At 43.8% G+C, this 16,442-nt stretch overlaps 1 protein-coding gene across 1 annotated transcript in view; it reads right to left on the bottom strand.

The window, feature by feature from the left end:
* The window catches only part of LOC122803461, a 1,126,946-nt gene extending 1,111,222 nt beyond the window's left edge, over window positions 1-15,724 (bottom strand). Inside the window, exon 1 of the mRNA XM_044073079.1 lies at window positions 15,657-15,724. The gene's annotated coding sequence lies outside the window, so the exon portion shown is untranslated. The remainder of the gene's footprint in view (window positions 1-15,656) is intronic.
* Window positions 15,725-16,442: the final 718 nt, after the last annotated feature.

Genomic DNA, 16,442 nt, shown 5'->3' with positions numbered 1-16,442 from the left:
CACACAGTTCTGCTGCCAACACATACCGCATCACCAGTGGCCATAGAGGAAGGACAGTCAGCGTCTGTTAGCATGGAACAGGAACGTGTGGTGGCTACAGAAGGTGTGTCTCCACACCATGTTGTCAGTGTTATGTCTGCAGATGTGCCACACAGGCATGTGGCCGGTGCTGCTCATAGGAGGACCTCTGGCAGACATGCACCTGCAGGACAGAGCGCAGCAGCTGGTATCACCAGACGCATGTTCCAGACTGTAATGGCAGCACAGGCATGTGCTGAATGGCAGAACAGAGAAAAGCAGAGGCTGCAGAGGGCTGCTATCCATACCCTAAATGACAACATCCAGGCATTGACAAATGTTCAACAGCAGATTGCTGATGTTCTGGACAGGCGATTGGGTGACATAGTCGGAATCCTTGACCATGGCATGGCAATCCGCAAGCGTGAGCTGTCTGTGCTGGAACATCTGGTAGGAGTGAGGTGTAGGCCACGTGGACGTAGGCCAGCTACACCACCTAGTGCAGGTCGACTTGAGCGTGCCACCTCACATGCCCGCCCCCATAGTGCCGGTAGCAGTTGCAATGCAGCTGGTGCTGCGCTGTCCACACCAGGACACAGCAGGCCACGTGGACTTGGCCCTGGACGTTCCCAGCAGGGACACGGTTCCAGTGGACATGTGTCATTGGACAGTAGCCAATCTGTACCTCCACCTGGTAGTGCCTGTGCATCCCCTGGCAGGCACAGGTCACGTGGCCATGGCTGGACACAGTGAGCTGTACAACCTGGTCTTTACAATCTGGAGCTGTCAATAATACCCCTGTGTAGGCCTCACAAAAGGCAGAACTGTGTGCACACATACACACACACAGCAAACACATCTGTAGGGCACCACAACCCCCACATGCATACTGAATAGACATGTCCATTCATATCACCGGCCCTTACCCACACATATGATGTCACACATTGGTGCAGCCTATGCCCCTGGCACACAATATCACCCTGTGCATATGATGAAGCCTGTGCCGCATCCCTGTCATCCACACCATCGGTGCAGGGACATGCTCAAATGGTCTGATGCACAGGGTTAACAGAATAGTGAGATGTGTATATTACATTAGTTGTGTACGACTAGTGAGGGAAGTGTATATTACGTTAGTTGTGTAAGAATGGTGAGAGATGTGTATTGTACATTGGTTGTGTACTGTTGACACGCACCAGACATACCATGAAGTACAGGTGTAGCATGTATTGTTATATGTGCACAACCATGTAGTACAGGTGTAGCATGCATTGTTATATGTTCACAGTATGTGTCTCCGTAACAGCAATAACAGCATGTTGGTAATGATGCCCAGGTTCCCTCCTTATGGTCTACTTACATGTGTCTACAGGTAGCAGTGTTTGCAGTCTCCCATGTGTAACTGTGGAGTACTCACAGGCGCGTTTGGCAATCTCAGCATGCTATACGTAGCCTCAACTGGACAGCTGGAAAGTCTAACATACCACAGATGTCCACACATATACTGATCCAGCAGCCTGTGTGCAGTGTAATAGGCTACAGTGGCTAGAGATGTGACATCCATACCAGGTCACATCACAGGTATGTTGACATGGTGCAGGGGTTGTACACAGCGGTTTGGACAATGGTAACGTTAGAGGCCACTTGATAGCATGATGCCTCAATGTGTAGCAGTAATACTGTCGCAGTACAGGAACATGTCCACACTCACGGGGTCAACAACACTATAACACACACCCCATAGTGTTGAGGTGAGGACACTTGCCTATGTGGTCATCCCCTCACAGTACTGTGCACCCACACAACGCGACACAGAGAAGGGACATGTACAGGTAGCCAGTATGGCTGAGACCAATGGCATCAACAGGGTAGTTGACTGCATCACCATGAGGGGTTGGAATCTTGTGTGTTCCATATAGTAGCATACACCCACACTCCATGCACCAGACAGCCATACATATACACACACACACACACACACACACACACACACACACACTGTAGAGACCACAACTGTCATACACATACGGATAGCTGATGTGTGTGATACACACACCACACCTGCCTACGTCATGCTTTCCACACTGCAGTATGTACAGATGTCTACAACAATGTACAGGGGTGTGTCACAATTGGGATGTATTCCCCACCATATGTGGCATATATGGTCACACATGCAAACAAACATGGCAGTACTGTGAATGATACACCTGCTATGTGATGATGGGGCTGCATTGCAACTGCATGTTGTAGTTTGGCACAGATGAGTTACTTACATCAGCTACTGCACATGCATGGCAGCTGCATGCACACTACAGTTTGTACTATCTCACAGACATGCAGCAGTATTGGCCGCATTATGTGTACCAACACTATGTCTGGCAATTGTGCTGCTATATGCACATGTGAGGATGCAAGTGTTACAGGTGTTGAGTGACATACAGTCAGTAACACCTGACCGCTGTGTAGGTATTATGTCTTCGCCGTCAGGTAACAGTAACATAGCGTACTGTTTGCACATGTAATGGTATGATGGTGTGTGACACACCTGTGAGCTGTACCCGGCGAACATCCATCTACACAGGTGGATCACCACTTTACATACACACATCCATCCATACCTAATGTACATCCTACCGTACTGTCAGTATGTCACCATATGCAGGTGTCAATGATGGGGCTGCATTGCAAATGCATGTTGTAGTTTGGCATAGATGAGTTACTTACATCAGCTACTGCACATGCATGGCAGCTGCATGCACACTACAGTTTGTACATGTGTGTTGGTCCTACATGCCTGTCATGTAGCCATGTTTGTATGCATTGCAATCGGTGGACATGTGTGTTGACATACATAACATATGGACTGTTGTATGATATGATGGGTATCATGGGTAACTAGTACAGAGGGAATGTGTACTCGGTCAGCATCATTACCTCATGTACTGTTGGCATTCAACAGCCATGGACCCACCTCCCATTTGCGTGTGTATGATTGCTATAGCCACTTGTCTGCACGGAGGACAGCAAAAGCTATGCTATATACATATGTGTTGTGTGTGTGTGGTCCATGCACATATCCACTGCAATTACATGAATGACATATCTGAACATGTGTGTTCTTTGGTGTACAGCGACAGTCATCTGTCACAGCTGTGTAAGACCCAGGGCCCCTGTTATGTGTAGAGCCGACCTGGTTATGTACAGTGGTATCATTGCAATACATAACACATGATGGAACCCTGTCAGTACATGTGTAGTCTGCACAGTTGCTGTACACCTATGTACAGTCCACTGGTCATGCATCACACGGTGTTGTGTTGATGTATTACTGGTCCAACAACATGGTGGTGTCTGTGGGCTACATTGTAGACTGTGGTGTGTACCTCTGTGATCTGCACCTGAGACATCTGTGATGGCTCCTGAGTGTGTACTGGTCAATACATGTGACTGGCCATCATGTACATGGGGACAGTAATACCATACTGTACCCTTCCATGTTTAGTATCCGTGTGCATGCAAGACAGCCCTTTGCAACTGCTGTGTGAGCATGCCCAGTATGCCATTGTGTAGTTGGGCACACAGTACATTCCAAACTGTGCCTTTATGTGTTTAGAATCCGTGTGCATGCAAGACGGCCCTTTGCAACTGCTAAGTGTGTGAGCATGCCCAGTACGCCATTGTGTAGTTGGACACACAGTACATTCCAAACTGCGCCCTTACGTGTTTATAATCCGTGTGCATGCAAGACGGTCCTTTGCAACTGCTAAGTGTGTGAGCATGCTCAGTACGCCGTTGTGTAGGTGTACACGCAGTACATTCCAAATGGACATGTGATACTAAGCGTGTGGGCATGGCCAGTCATCTTATGCCTCTGTGTATGGGCATGGACATTGACATCCTGTATAGCGATGGTGGACATTCAGGCAACAGATGTCCATTTACAACATCACAATGGATGCCTACATTGAACACACTGGCTGACTGTCTTGCAGGGTGTACTGTCTGTGGCGCGCCCTGTATCTATGTAGTGTTGTTGTGGTGCTTTGTAGATATTTAGTTGCCCCAATCACATCACTGCCATGTGTTTGTCGACATCTACATTGGGACAGTAATATGCTTTCAGACTGCTCACTCTCTATACATTCCCTATCAGCATCCTTGCCTTTGCGGAAGATGTCATCCACTTAGAAGTATGCCTCTGGGAGTGCTGTGTTCAGTAATCTCGGTAGCGCATTCTGTAAATGCGTATTGCTGTAGTGTGATGAGGTAGTTAGCTGTATGTTCGACTCCCAGCTCTGCCAAGTGTGTGTGTGTGTGTGTGTGTGTGTGTGTGTGTGTGTGTGTGTGTGTGTGTGTGTGTGTGTGTGTGTGTGTGTGTGTGTGTGTGTGTGTGTGTGTGTGTGTGTGTTACCAGCTGCCTGGGGACACGGTAATGCTTTTAGATGCCTCACACCACATACATTCCCTATCGGCGTCTTTGCCTTTAAGGATGATGTCACCCACCTAGAAGTATGCCTCTGGGAGTGCTGTGTTCAGTAATCTCGGTAGCGCATTCTGTAAATGCGTATTGCTGCAGTGTGATAAGGTAGTTAGGTCTGTGTTCTAATCCCAATCCTGCCACGTGTGTATGTGTGTGTGAGAGTTTCCCGCTGCATGACAACAGTACATTGCTTTTACACTATTCATTCTCCGTAGAATCCGTACGGTGTCTTTGCTTTTGATGCTGATGCCAGCAAGCCAGATATATGCCTGTCTGAATGCTGTGATCTAGTAATCATGGTAGTGCATTCTGTACATGCATAATGCTGTAGTGTGATGAGGTAGTTAGGTCTGTGTTCTGATCCCAACCCTGCCAAGTGTGTGTGTGTGCGTATATCTATTTATATATATGTAATGTAGATAGATATTGATATGTATGTGGATATTAGCACTATTGAATGTGCTGCATTATCTGTACGTGAACACCTTTGATGTATGTAAATCTGCTATGGCTCTGTGATAGTGCACATACTGTGTGCTGTAGTGATCCTGGGTTATAGTTGTGTAGTGACCAGTTATTCTGTTGCTGGGTATTACAAGGGACATTGACAACAATGATAGTACAGCACCTTTAAACGGTCGTGTGCACATCTCAGCAACAGTCAGCAGTGGTTATTACTTTGGAGGATGAGTATGGCTCATATAACTATGTATTACCTGACACTACTATGCAAATCAGGTTAACATTACTGACTCCCGTTTATCCACAGGTTGTGTTACAGATCCCAAGAATGTATGTGTATACATTGACAGGTGCAGGACTGGAATATTGTTGAATGCATGCAGGGGTGTCCATGGCCAGTAATGGCGATCTGTACAGCCTGGCAGGTATGGTCTGTGACTGTCACACAACCTCCTGTATATGTATGACACATGCTGAAACTGTGTACATGCAGACACACACACATGAAACAAACAGCTAGGGTTAACACATACACACACACATTGCATCAACATTGGGCCATGCAAACACTGTTGTCCCTCACACACACACATACTTACATGTTGATTGGATGGCTCAATGACAGGCTCTGGAAAAGAAACACCATACCCTGTGCATATGATGACACCTGTGCCACCACCTGTAATGTGTAACATAGATGCAGGAAAAGACTAACATGGTGCTGATGCTCAGGGTGGCTTTATAGCACTGTATTAATGTTAAAATGTTGTTAACACAAAGTGTGATATCCTTCTAGGTGTACGTAAGCAGGCATCATGTATTGCAGCTATGACCATCAATGTAGTATAGTTTACAGCACTGTTGATTCTGAAGATTTATTATCCATCCATGTGCCATTTGACTGACCTGTGTAGTATTGGCAGCATGTGTTTCAGAGTGTGCAGTACATGTGTGATGTGCGTAGTACAGATTTATACATGCTTACAAACGTGTACACTGGCTTACACAACATTACACGGCCTTCAACATGCTTACACTAGCTTACTCGTTCTTCAACGCGCACACACGGGCTGACATGCGCGCACACATGCTTACTCGGGCTTACAGGCGTGCACAGGTGTGAACACACTGTCAGCAGGTTTGCAAGAAACTTCAGTGATATCCATGGTGTACACCGTCAGTTTCCTGACTGTACCTAGGATAAATCATAACATGCCTCTTCCACTGGTGAGTAACTGACAGCAAACATGTGACACATTGCTCCGATAGGATTACAGTGTTTTATACATACACACTCATGATGTCACCTATCTTCTACTCTGATAGTCCCCTTAACCTACTCTTCCACTGTAGTGGCTTGGCCCATATGGCATGATAAACTGTGATTCACTATCCTCAGCCTCAATTGCATTACTAATGCTTGGTTACATCTCTGACAGAGCTCCTCCACACATAGCAACCAGTACTCAGTAGCCATCTTGTCTTCAGCTTGCCATTCACCTGCGTGGCGAACTAACTGTTAACAATAATTACAATTTCTATGTGTATTTTAAATATTTCTCTTGTTTTAAAAGCGCAGAGCGTTTTCGTGCCGCTGCGCTACACTTACACACCGGAGATCGGGAGAGGACAAATAAGAGTTTTATTAATTTCAAATGGAAAAATATGCCACTGTCCTTATATTTGGCCATTGGCATGCTTCTTCAACTGAATTCATCCTTTATTTGCAGCTGACATTGCTCCGTTTAGCTACTTGCAGAACGTAACTCGGTTAAAATCTGAGTACATTTCTGCACATAACTCTACTCTTGCACGGACAGCTTACTGCTTCATGTATCGCAGATTTACATCATTTGCATAGCTTTCACCTACAAATGGGTAATTTGCATATCCTAACATTGTCCGTGCAACATTCGGTTTAGGGGCTGTCTTACACGCCCCTACAGGATATTGCTGAATAGCTCAGCAGACATCTTGCCTTGTTCTACTCGTCCTCTACTCGTACACGCCGGCCAAGGCTCTATGACCCCTGGCCTAAGCTTTGCTGTGTGCTAATATGTCTATTTGTGGAGTATGCATGGCTGTAGGTATGTTTTGACCTGCTTCGTCTGACATTTCTACAAAGCAGCTCCCACTTTCATCATTTGTAATGGTGACAGCCCTATAGGTACTATATATACAGCTGTGACATTTAACATGTCAACACATACCTGCGAACAATACTGAACTGATTACTTCAGCGCTTTTCATACCTCCAGGGTTTTCTTGTAGTATAGTCGATAATACTGTTTCCTATAACATGTATCTGTTTCTGATACAAGATATATCATTTTATTACACCACTACACACATGAAGAAATCACAGGCCAGATGCCATTACATTCCTTTTGCAGGAAACACCCGCCAAGAATGTTGTGTTCCTCACAAAAGCCAACAGGTGCTAATCAAAACATATTATGGTATCATCTACCTTATGTGTTCGCCGGTATTTGCGCTTTCCGTCAGTGGCAGAACTCACATGTGAGTGTGGGAGACTGAACACTGTATCGAGGACACTGCATAACACCCTGAGGGACACTATTAACTTTCCACATTGACTATCACAGGGCATAAGTATTCATTCACATTTATCGAGGTACATGCTTTTGACTTATACATGTTTTGTCATTTGTCATCCCGTCTTTCTTCACACCTGTCCACCTGATATCACTAGTTCTGTACATTTATTTAGGACAGGGTTTCCTTCATACTTCTCAACTGTACACATTTTGGGTAAATGTCCCGAACTTAGACTTATAATGTTGTTCCTTTTTTGTTATTGTTGTGCCTTTCTGGTAAATTAGTGGCAGGTCATTAAGGACTGTGAGGTTAGAAAATAATGACAGACATTAGTAGTTTATAACTAATAGCTCTTAAAACATTCATACTAATGAATTATCCATTATTCTATCAACGTTCTAACTTTCTCAGAGGAATATTTAACATAGTCCCTATTTGTACTTATTTAAATATGCCTTTGTCCAGATGTCGTATTCTGAAAGGTTGAGAAGTATGGTTACCATCTTATTCGTACGCATGTACATCCATGATAATCGCCTACATGACACTGATATAAGTCCCTACGTCTTCCCCCAATGGTTTACACAATATCCAATAGATGGGTTCTTCATTTTTGGAAGGTATAGGCATGTGCTATACCCACATAGGAATATTAATCACTCCCAAGGGGTGGATCTAATAAATCTGTGCCAACCAACACCTGTGAACCTAGGCCCATTATTGCATACCCATGATTCCCATACCTGACACCCCTCCACAGTAGTCATAAGACATATTTAATGTTAGCGATAATAAAGTATGAAGATACTTCTAAGCACTATCCATTCTACGTGTATCGGGACATATATCATACATTCTGTCAACCCATGTGTTATTACCCTTGCACAAGCTACTGTTGCATGTACAGCTATATTGTAGCTGTGGATGTGATTTCCTTTGCGTCAATAATTACTGGCCATTGCCTGTAGACAACCACTTTTTGAAGTCCTGCAAAGGACACCCATATCCATGTTTAAAGAGTAGAACTTGCAGATTTGGCACACTGGTACTTTCCGGGCAATGGTTTGGAAAGCAGCAGTGTATTTACCTTTCTTGCATGTCTGTATGTCTATCCATAATAGCTATGACATAACCTATTTATGTTCATAGGTTCATACTAGGCTATCTGCCCGAGGGCATTTACAAGCCTAGCCCATCGTTTTGTGGCTTACGCCACCCCTTTAGTATGGGGAACTATACCCATTATTTTGCTGTGCCTCTGTCGAGCAGTGACACTGAGGTAATCCCTGGGGTATATCTGCGATCTCCCATCCATTGGTCAAGATTTCTCTTGAACAAGGCCAGCGAGGTGCTCTGCCTCACATGTACCGGGATTTTGTTCCACAGCATAGGGAGTCTTTGGGTGATGAATCTATCCCTCCAGCACGTCCTATTAATAGCCGTGTCAAGGTTTAAGTCTCCCGCCCTTGTGGCTCTGATGGATCTAGATTTTTGAGGTGAAGCATATTCATCAAATCTGGGTTTGACATGGCCTTGTATGTTAGGCAAAGGTCACCTCTGAGCAAGCGGTGGCGACTGAATAGAGCTGGAGTTCTTTCAGTCGGGCAGCATAGGACAGATTTTGAGACCCTTTATCCTTTTGGTGAGGAACTTTGTGGCCTCTCCAGCTGCTGCAAGTGTCGGGTCAGATACATTCGAATGGGGCATTGTACTCAATCATTGGTCTGATGAGTGATGAGTAAAGGGAGACTATGACCTCCCTTGATCTAGATGAGAATCCCTTCATGATAAGGTGGGCAATGTAGAAGGTCTTCCTAACTACTTTAGCTACATGGGTGTCGAATGACAGACTACTATCAACCTGGGTCCCCAGGTCCCTGATAACTTCTTCTGTGCTCAGTGGATTGCCACCTATTTGGTAGCTAGGGGTAACCTTGTTTTCCCGAAGGGTATGACTATGCATTTTTGGCATTTAACTTTAGGCCGTGGCTCTGGCACCAGTTATCCGTTTCTGTGAGACCCTTCTGAAGGATATCTGTGTCAGATGTGTTTTCTACTATGGCCCAGTTTGCAGTCATCTGCAAACTTTGTCAGCCATAACCCTCCTGTGTTTGCTTGTACTTCGGAAAAGTAGATGCCAAACAAGAGTGGGCCCAGGACTGAGCCCTGTGGGACACCACTTGTGACAGGCTTTGAGTCTGACATGGCGCCAGCAACTCTGACCCTGTGGGTTCTGTCACTCAGCCAGTTTGCAACCCATCTTGTGATGTATGGGTTGACATTTAAGCTGATGAGTTTTTCAATGATACCCGAGTGGGGTATTGTATCAAGGCCTTAGCCAGATCGAGGTAGGCTGTATGGACTGCCTTTCCCTCATCAATGGCTTTGGTGACTGTTTCAAAAGTCAACCAAGTTTAAAAGGCATGATCTGCCTTTGACAAAGCCAAACTGGGTTGGATCCAAAGTCTGCAAATTCCCTATGTCTTTATTTATGAGGTCCATTATGATCCTCTCCATGGCTTTGCAGATAAGGCTTGTCAAGCTAATGGGCGGTAATTTCCAGGGTCGGTGGAGGCACCGCCTTTGTGAAGTGGTACCACAGTTGCCACTCCTGGGTGCGTATCCAGAGGTAAGACTTTGATTAAACAGCTGTCCTAGCTGTGGGTTTAATTCCTCATTGAGTTCATGGAGCACACAGCTGGGGACACCATCAGGTCCCATGGATGCTGTGTTTTTGCTTTGGAGAGAGCAGTTCTCACTTGGCTGGAGATGTTTGGGGGCTGCAATCGTTTGGTATAGATATCTCTCCTTTTGGGGAGGGGAGAAGTTTGCACTGAACCTGTCAGCCAGTATGTTGGCAATGTCTGTAGGATCAGTAATCTTCACATCATTTTGAACTAGCTCTGAGCATATCTGGGAGTTTCTCCCAGGTTTCTAACATAGCTAAAGAAGGCCTTATGATTGTCTTTTGAGTCTTTAGCTATTTTTCTCTCGAAATTTGCTTTGGATGATTTTATGAGAGCTCTTAGTTTTTACTTATAGTGATCAAGGGTGTCTTACCTTTTAAGGATTTTGCTCTATCTTGTAGTAGCTTCCTCCTTTTGTTGTAGAGTTTGTTTATGGCTTGGGTCCACCAGACTGGACGCTTGCCTTTGGTACAAAGAGTCTTTGTTTTGCTTGGGATTGCCTTATCCATGCAGTCCTGCAGGTGCTGGTAGAAGGCATTTATAAGTGATTCAGCGGCTTGAGTACTGTTTTCCATGGCTCGGGGCCTTAAAGGAGACCACACTAGTCTTTAGAAGTGTGAAGTCGGCTTTTGAGAAGTTCTTTACTGTGGTCTTTTATTTCAGGTGGGGTGGGATGAGGACCTCCAGCGAGATTAGTTGTGGTCTGATCTCACCAGTGAGGGTACACCTCCGGTGTTGAACATTGTGCTCCCATGTTCGTGATGATGAGATCAAGTATGTTATCTCCTTTGTGGGGATGGTGACTAGTTGTTCCATGGCATTTGAGTTTATGAATTCCAGGAACTTTTGGGCTAGGGTGTTTGGGCTTGAGTAGTGTTCCCAGTCTATATTAGGGTAATTGAAGTCACCTAGTATGATGGTGTTTGGTGATACATTTATCCCCTCTAGTGTTTTCAGGAAGGCCATGTGAGGTTCCTGAGTTTGTGAGGGTGGCCTGTAACATGCTACAATTTGCAGAGCAGTCTTGCCTATGGTTAATTGCACCTGGATGGTCTCCGATGCATCGTGCGTTGCCACCAGTCTTGAGGTGTGGGTGTCCTTGATGAATATGGATACCCCCCCTCCTTTCTTGGTATTGTCCGGATTTTGGGGCCGGGACGCATGATATGAGGTAAAACCTGATAGCGCTGGGGTGCTCTCAGGAGCCTTGAACCAGGTTTCTGTCACAGCACAGACATCGATGTTCTCCATACTGAGAAGGGCCTTGAGTGCGTGTACATGTATTATATCTACAAGGACAAATGTTTCTATGTTTGTTATGTATATATCGATTTATGTAATTGTGTGTGTGTGTGTGTGTGTGTGTGTGTGTGTGTGTGTGTGTGTGTATATATATATATATATATATATATATATATATATATATATATATGTGTCTGTACATTCTTTATTTCATATATTTATTTAGTTTACGTTTGTGGATATATTTCCATACACAAATATATATATCCATATATAGATATATAAATAAACGTGTAGAAAACAGCATTCATTTGCTATGCTGTGAGTGGGTTACACATGAGCAGGCACACTTGCATATCCTTATTGTGGGCTACATATGTTTACTAAGTCTTTGTGCTTATGTGGGCTTTCTTAATTGTGACGGTACAAGTACAATATCTGTAATCCGGTTAACGGACATATGCGAAGCACACGTTCACCTTTACATATTTAAATGTCTTTACAACACACACGCATTCATTAACTCATATGCGCTGTAGTCATAGTTGACCCGGGACTGCATTCATGTTGGTCGAATGCTGTAACCACTATACTATTGGTGTTCTGACTCATTTATATGCATACCCATAGTACATAGCTACATTAACATACACCTCACCGCTTCACTTACAACACAGGCATCCATTCTCCTGCTGGGAAAAATGCAGTACTACATATTACACATTCCCTATTCCCTACTGCTCTGGACCCAAGCTGCATATTTAATCACTCCAAGGATATGCAGAACTCCAAGGCTTATAGTCCTGGCACATACAAGTCTTTGATTGTCAGGGTGTTCCTGTGGTGATCTGGGTTTAGGCTTGTCCGCCTGTTGAACGGAACTGCCCTGACCGAGTTCAAATGTCAGACGAAGTACATGGACAGAATTTGTCCATTTTATAGAGGTTTACAGACACAGGTCTTTCGGCACTTGTCAGTAGCTTTTTATGTTGGCAATACATAATATGGGTGGGGGTGGCTACAATACATAATCTACGGTGAGGGGTGTTCCCATTCGCATTTGACTATTTCCTATATGCATTCATATGAGGATTATTATTTTGGACATGAATTAACTACAGGTATGCAGTGGTACAGTAAACAAATGTGAAGGTTTGTTACTGTAAATATATACGGACCTCTGTAATACACTGTTGTTTTCTGGCAAATCAGTAACTAGTCATTAAAGACTGAAGTCAGAACATAATGAGAGACAGTTGAGTTTCAGATTTCATACTCTTCAGGAAATTAATGACAATGTACAAACTGTTATTCTATCAACTTTCTCAGTTTCTTTACAAATTGTCCATACTTTTGGGCCTTTGTCCCACTTTTATGCAAGGCTTTGTCCAGATATCTTGCTCTCAGAGGTTGACAGGTATACTTTTATTCACGGCCTTGTCCAGCTATCTTACTCTCAGAGGTTGACAGGTATGGTTGGTCACACTTACACACACATATTAAGTGTCCCTCACACAGCAGAGCAGGGTTATCCTGTTTACGTCAGTGCCTTCATCACCCATATACCATTTGCCACTATGCGAATGTGTGCAATATATTTCCGCTTATTCGTGTCGGGACATGTGCGTCACGGGCAAGTGTTTGATCCTGGGTAGTAGGTTATGCATGACCAATTAGGGCTGGACAGTGTTGTACACCTCTAATGCACATTCCAACTTCTGTCTAGATATCTACAGGACTGGACTTCGTGTCTTTCGTTCTAATGTTTACACAGGTTACGTATCCCATGAGGGATATCCAAAAATTGTACAGATCCACAGCAAGAGGTATACCGAACATCGTTTCGGAGTTACAAAAATGTGCTGAGGTCGTGTGCAATCCTGCAACCGCTTAGGGTGACACTACCTACTACATATGCGTAGTGGTCACTATGTGTAGCTGTGGCTGCACCACACCAGTAGGCCAAGTACGGCTGGATTTGGTGGACGTTCAGGTACAGGAGCAGGTTGTGTGATGTGGAGGGGTATGTGCCGGTGACATATCTATACATTTGTATCGCACATTTCAATATTCATCTGTTTGTGGGATTGTGTTCTACAGTATGGCCTGTCTGGTTGTATTGCAGCTGTTTATACATGTGTTTGTGTTTCTTTCAGCTTCACCCGCTGCTCTTGCATAAACCTCCGGTTCACCTATTCTGCATATGACACAGTATCGCCTTGAAGGAATGTACCATTACCCATCCAACCCACACACACAGATTCCTCACACCCCATACATCTGTGCTTTGGTTCTTGGCCAATGACACGGCCAGAGTAACACATTGAATACCCTACATGTGTCTGGTACCTGTATGGTTGTGTGGACTACCCTGCCATGTTTGCTTTCCACATGCTATACCTCACGCACATAGGTACACGCCCACACTTCACTTTCATTACATGTTTGGTATACCCAGGTACTACCCGTTCGACTGTGACACATCCTGACAAGTTCGGCTTGTACCGCTGACTTCCGGATTTTGGCGGCCTGTTGTACTCATTGGTAGGATGACACCTTTTCCTATGTCCAGGATGGGATATATTCCGTACACATATCCGACTGTAGTGGACAACACCTCCCCACAGTCGACGGTAGGGTTGCCACTTTTTCAATTGGCCAAAGTGGGACATTTTTGGTACACACATCACATTTTACAGGCCGACACATACCCATGGTCAGTACACAGGATAGAACTTAGACTTCTTGCCTATATAAAAGCTTATTCTTGTAGCAGTTCAGTTGCTTATTCTGTTTCTTATAACATTTATGTAATTTAGATACAGAAAACCTGTTTAATGCAACTATTACATAACGTATAGGGAATAATTTTGTCCTATAATCTCAGGACATTTGCCATTGTTACAGGTTTTTGTCAGGACACAACTGCCCAAAAGGGGGACTGTCGCTCACAAAGTGGGGCAGGTGGTAATCCTAGTCGATGGTACGGATAATACTGTTCCTTTCAGCCTACATGTGTCCTTATTGTTGTGGCTGTTTGCATGCTCCTTCTGTTTCGTTTACATGCTTATTCTAGTTCCTATCACATTTGGTATGTGAAATACGGACGTACCTTTTGTATGTGACTATTACATGCCTTGTGGGATATAATTCGGACATACAATTGCTAGATATCTACATTTCTCATGTATTTTGTTATGGACACATCTGCCCAGCTGTGTACCCTCCCTCACATTATGGGTCAGCTGGTGACCCTCACCATTGGGCTGAATGTACCTACTGGTGGATCGCTAATATATGATGCGTTTCACTTCCACTTGGTATGGCTATCTACACTGCATTGGACTACGGCCACACGGTCTTCCATGTCATTTGTTCATGGGATAGGGACCCATTATTCCCTACCGTGCATTTCTGTTTGCTTCATCACTTTGTGTTCGCAGGTACTTTCTTGCATGCTTTGCATACGTTTCAGTATCCAGGGGCACTGACATGGTTACTATCTTGCAACTTGTTATATGCAAGCATTTTAGGTTGCACATCGACAGCTGCCATTTCCACGTCTCCGTGCAGCACTTCGACATGCCCTATGCACTCGCGCTCCTTTCCTGTGCATGTGGCTGTGTCGGCAGCGCGCCTTCATTACTATGCATTTGGCAGTACTGCCCCATCCTCACACCGCACGGTCGGCGCAAGCCTAATGCCGGCCTTGGCTGAGCTTCATGAATCCCGGGGACTGTCTTTCTTGACCTCGGCACTTCTACCTGCAGAGCCAGTCACTAGCCTTTTGGAGGTGGTGCCCAAGCAAGATGATGTAAGCAGGGTGAGAGGCACACAGAAGTGTTTCAGAGATCCATTTAGGGCATGCACATTCCTGTTTCCCTTAAAGGGGAAAAACAATATTTGAAAAACGATATATATTTCTTAATTTTATGCCGGCAAATTGCTCCCTGGAGAAGACAGTGCCTGGGGTGACTGCCCCTTTTGTCCTGCCCTAGTTACACTACTGAAGTGACTTACACTAAAAGCAAGTCATTTGGAATCTAGCCCTGCAACTTAATACTTTACTCATATTCATCCATTTTAATCAACACATTTATAACTTGTATTTTCCTTTTTTATAATATATTTTTAGTTAATTCCATAAACAAAACATGAACATTTTCTGTCAGTGTTATTGTTTTAAGCAAAATTTGTAATACCTTGTCAGTGTTCCTTTTGTTTTTGTGTCTCTTGTCTTATGACCATTTTGTAATGTACACCTTATTCTGTAATAAATGAAACAAGATTTGTTATATCTTGAGTGCTATTAAATAATTTTTATTACTTGTTTTAGGTAGTTATTTAACTTGTTGTGATAAACATGTTACAATAAGCCATTCACTTTATCCTTTTGGCTGATGCCTAAATGCTATCAGCTGAATATGTTTTTGGAATATTTGTTTCTTTTGATATCCACATACTGGCACTGTTGTGTTTAAGATAAAAAAGTTACTAAATCTGTCTTAATAAACAAGTCAGTAACTGAGTCAGTATCTTTGTACAATAAACTTTGACCTAGAAGTTCCATATTTCCTAAATAGCAATCCCTTTGTACGCAGAGACATAAAAAATGTCATTTATACCACACCTAACTTTATCTGTTATATTATTTTCAGCTATGAATGCATCCTTTCTTGTTTATATAGCAGGGTCTCTTAATGATAGCAGAAAAGTAACTTAAAATGTTCCATATTTAAATGCATATTTAGCTGGATCTTATTGCTAAACCATTTCAGTGACATGCATGTTATTTTTTGTGATATACTCAATCTGTTGTTACTTATTTGTGGTTAGATGTTTCCAATTACTAGCATTTTTCATTTGACTAGACTAATAACTAGAGCTACTCTTGTGTCATCCCCCTCAAGAGAATTATGAAGAAATCATTTTAAAATACTAAGATGCAAACCTAGTTTACAAAATGTACTCCTTTGTTATTGCTTGTA

Source organism: Protopterus annectens, chromosome 5.part1 (genome assembly GCF_019279795.1).
Source record: "Protopterus annectens isolate FY-2018-M chromosome 5.part1, PAN1.0, whole genome shotgun sequence".
NCBI classification, from domain to species: domain Eukaryota; kingdom Metazoa; phylum Chordata; order Ceratodontiformes; family Protopteridae; genus Protopterus; species Protopterus annectens.
The sequence above is the reverse complement of the archived record's forward strand: the minus strand, read 5'-3'. Positions and strand labels throughout refer to the sequence as shown.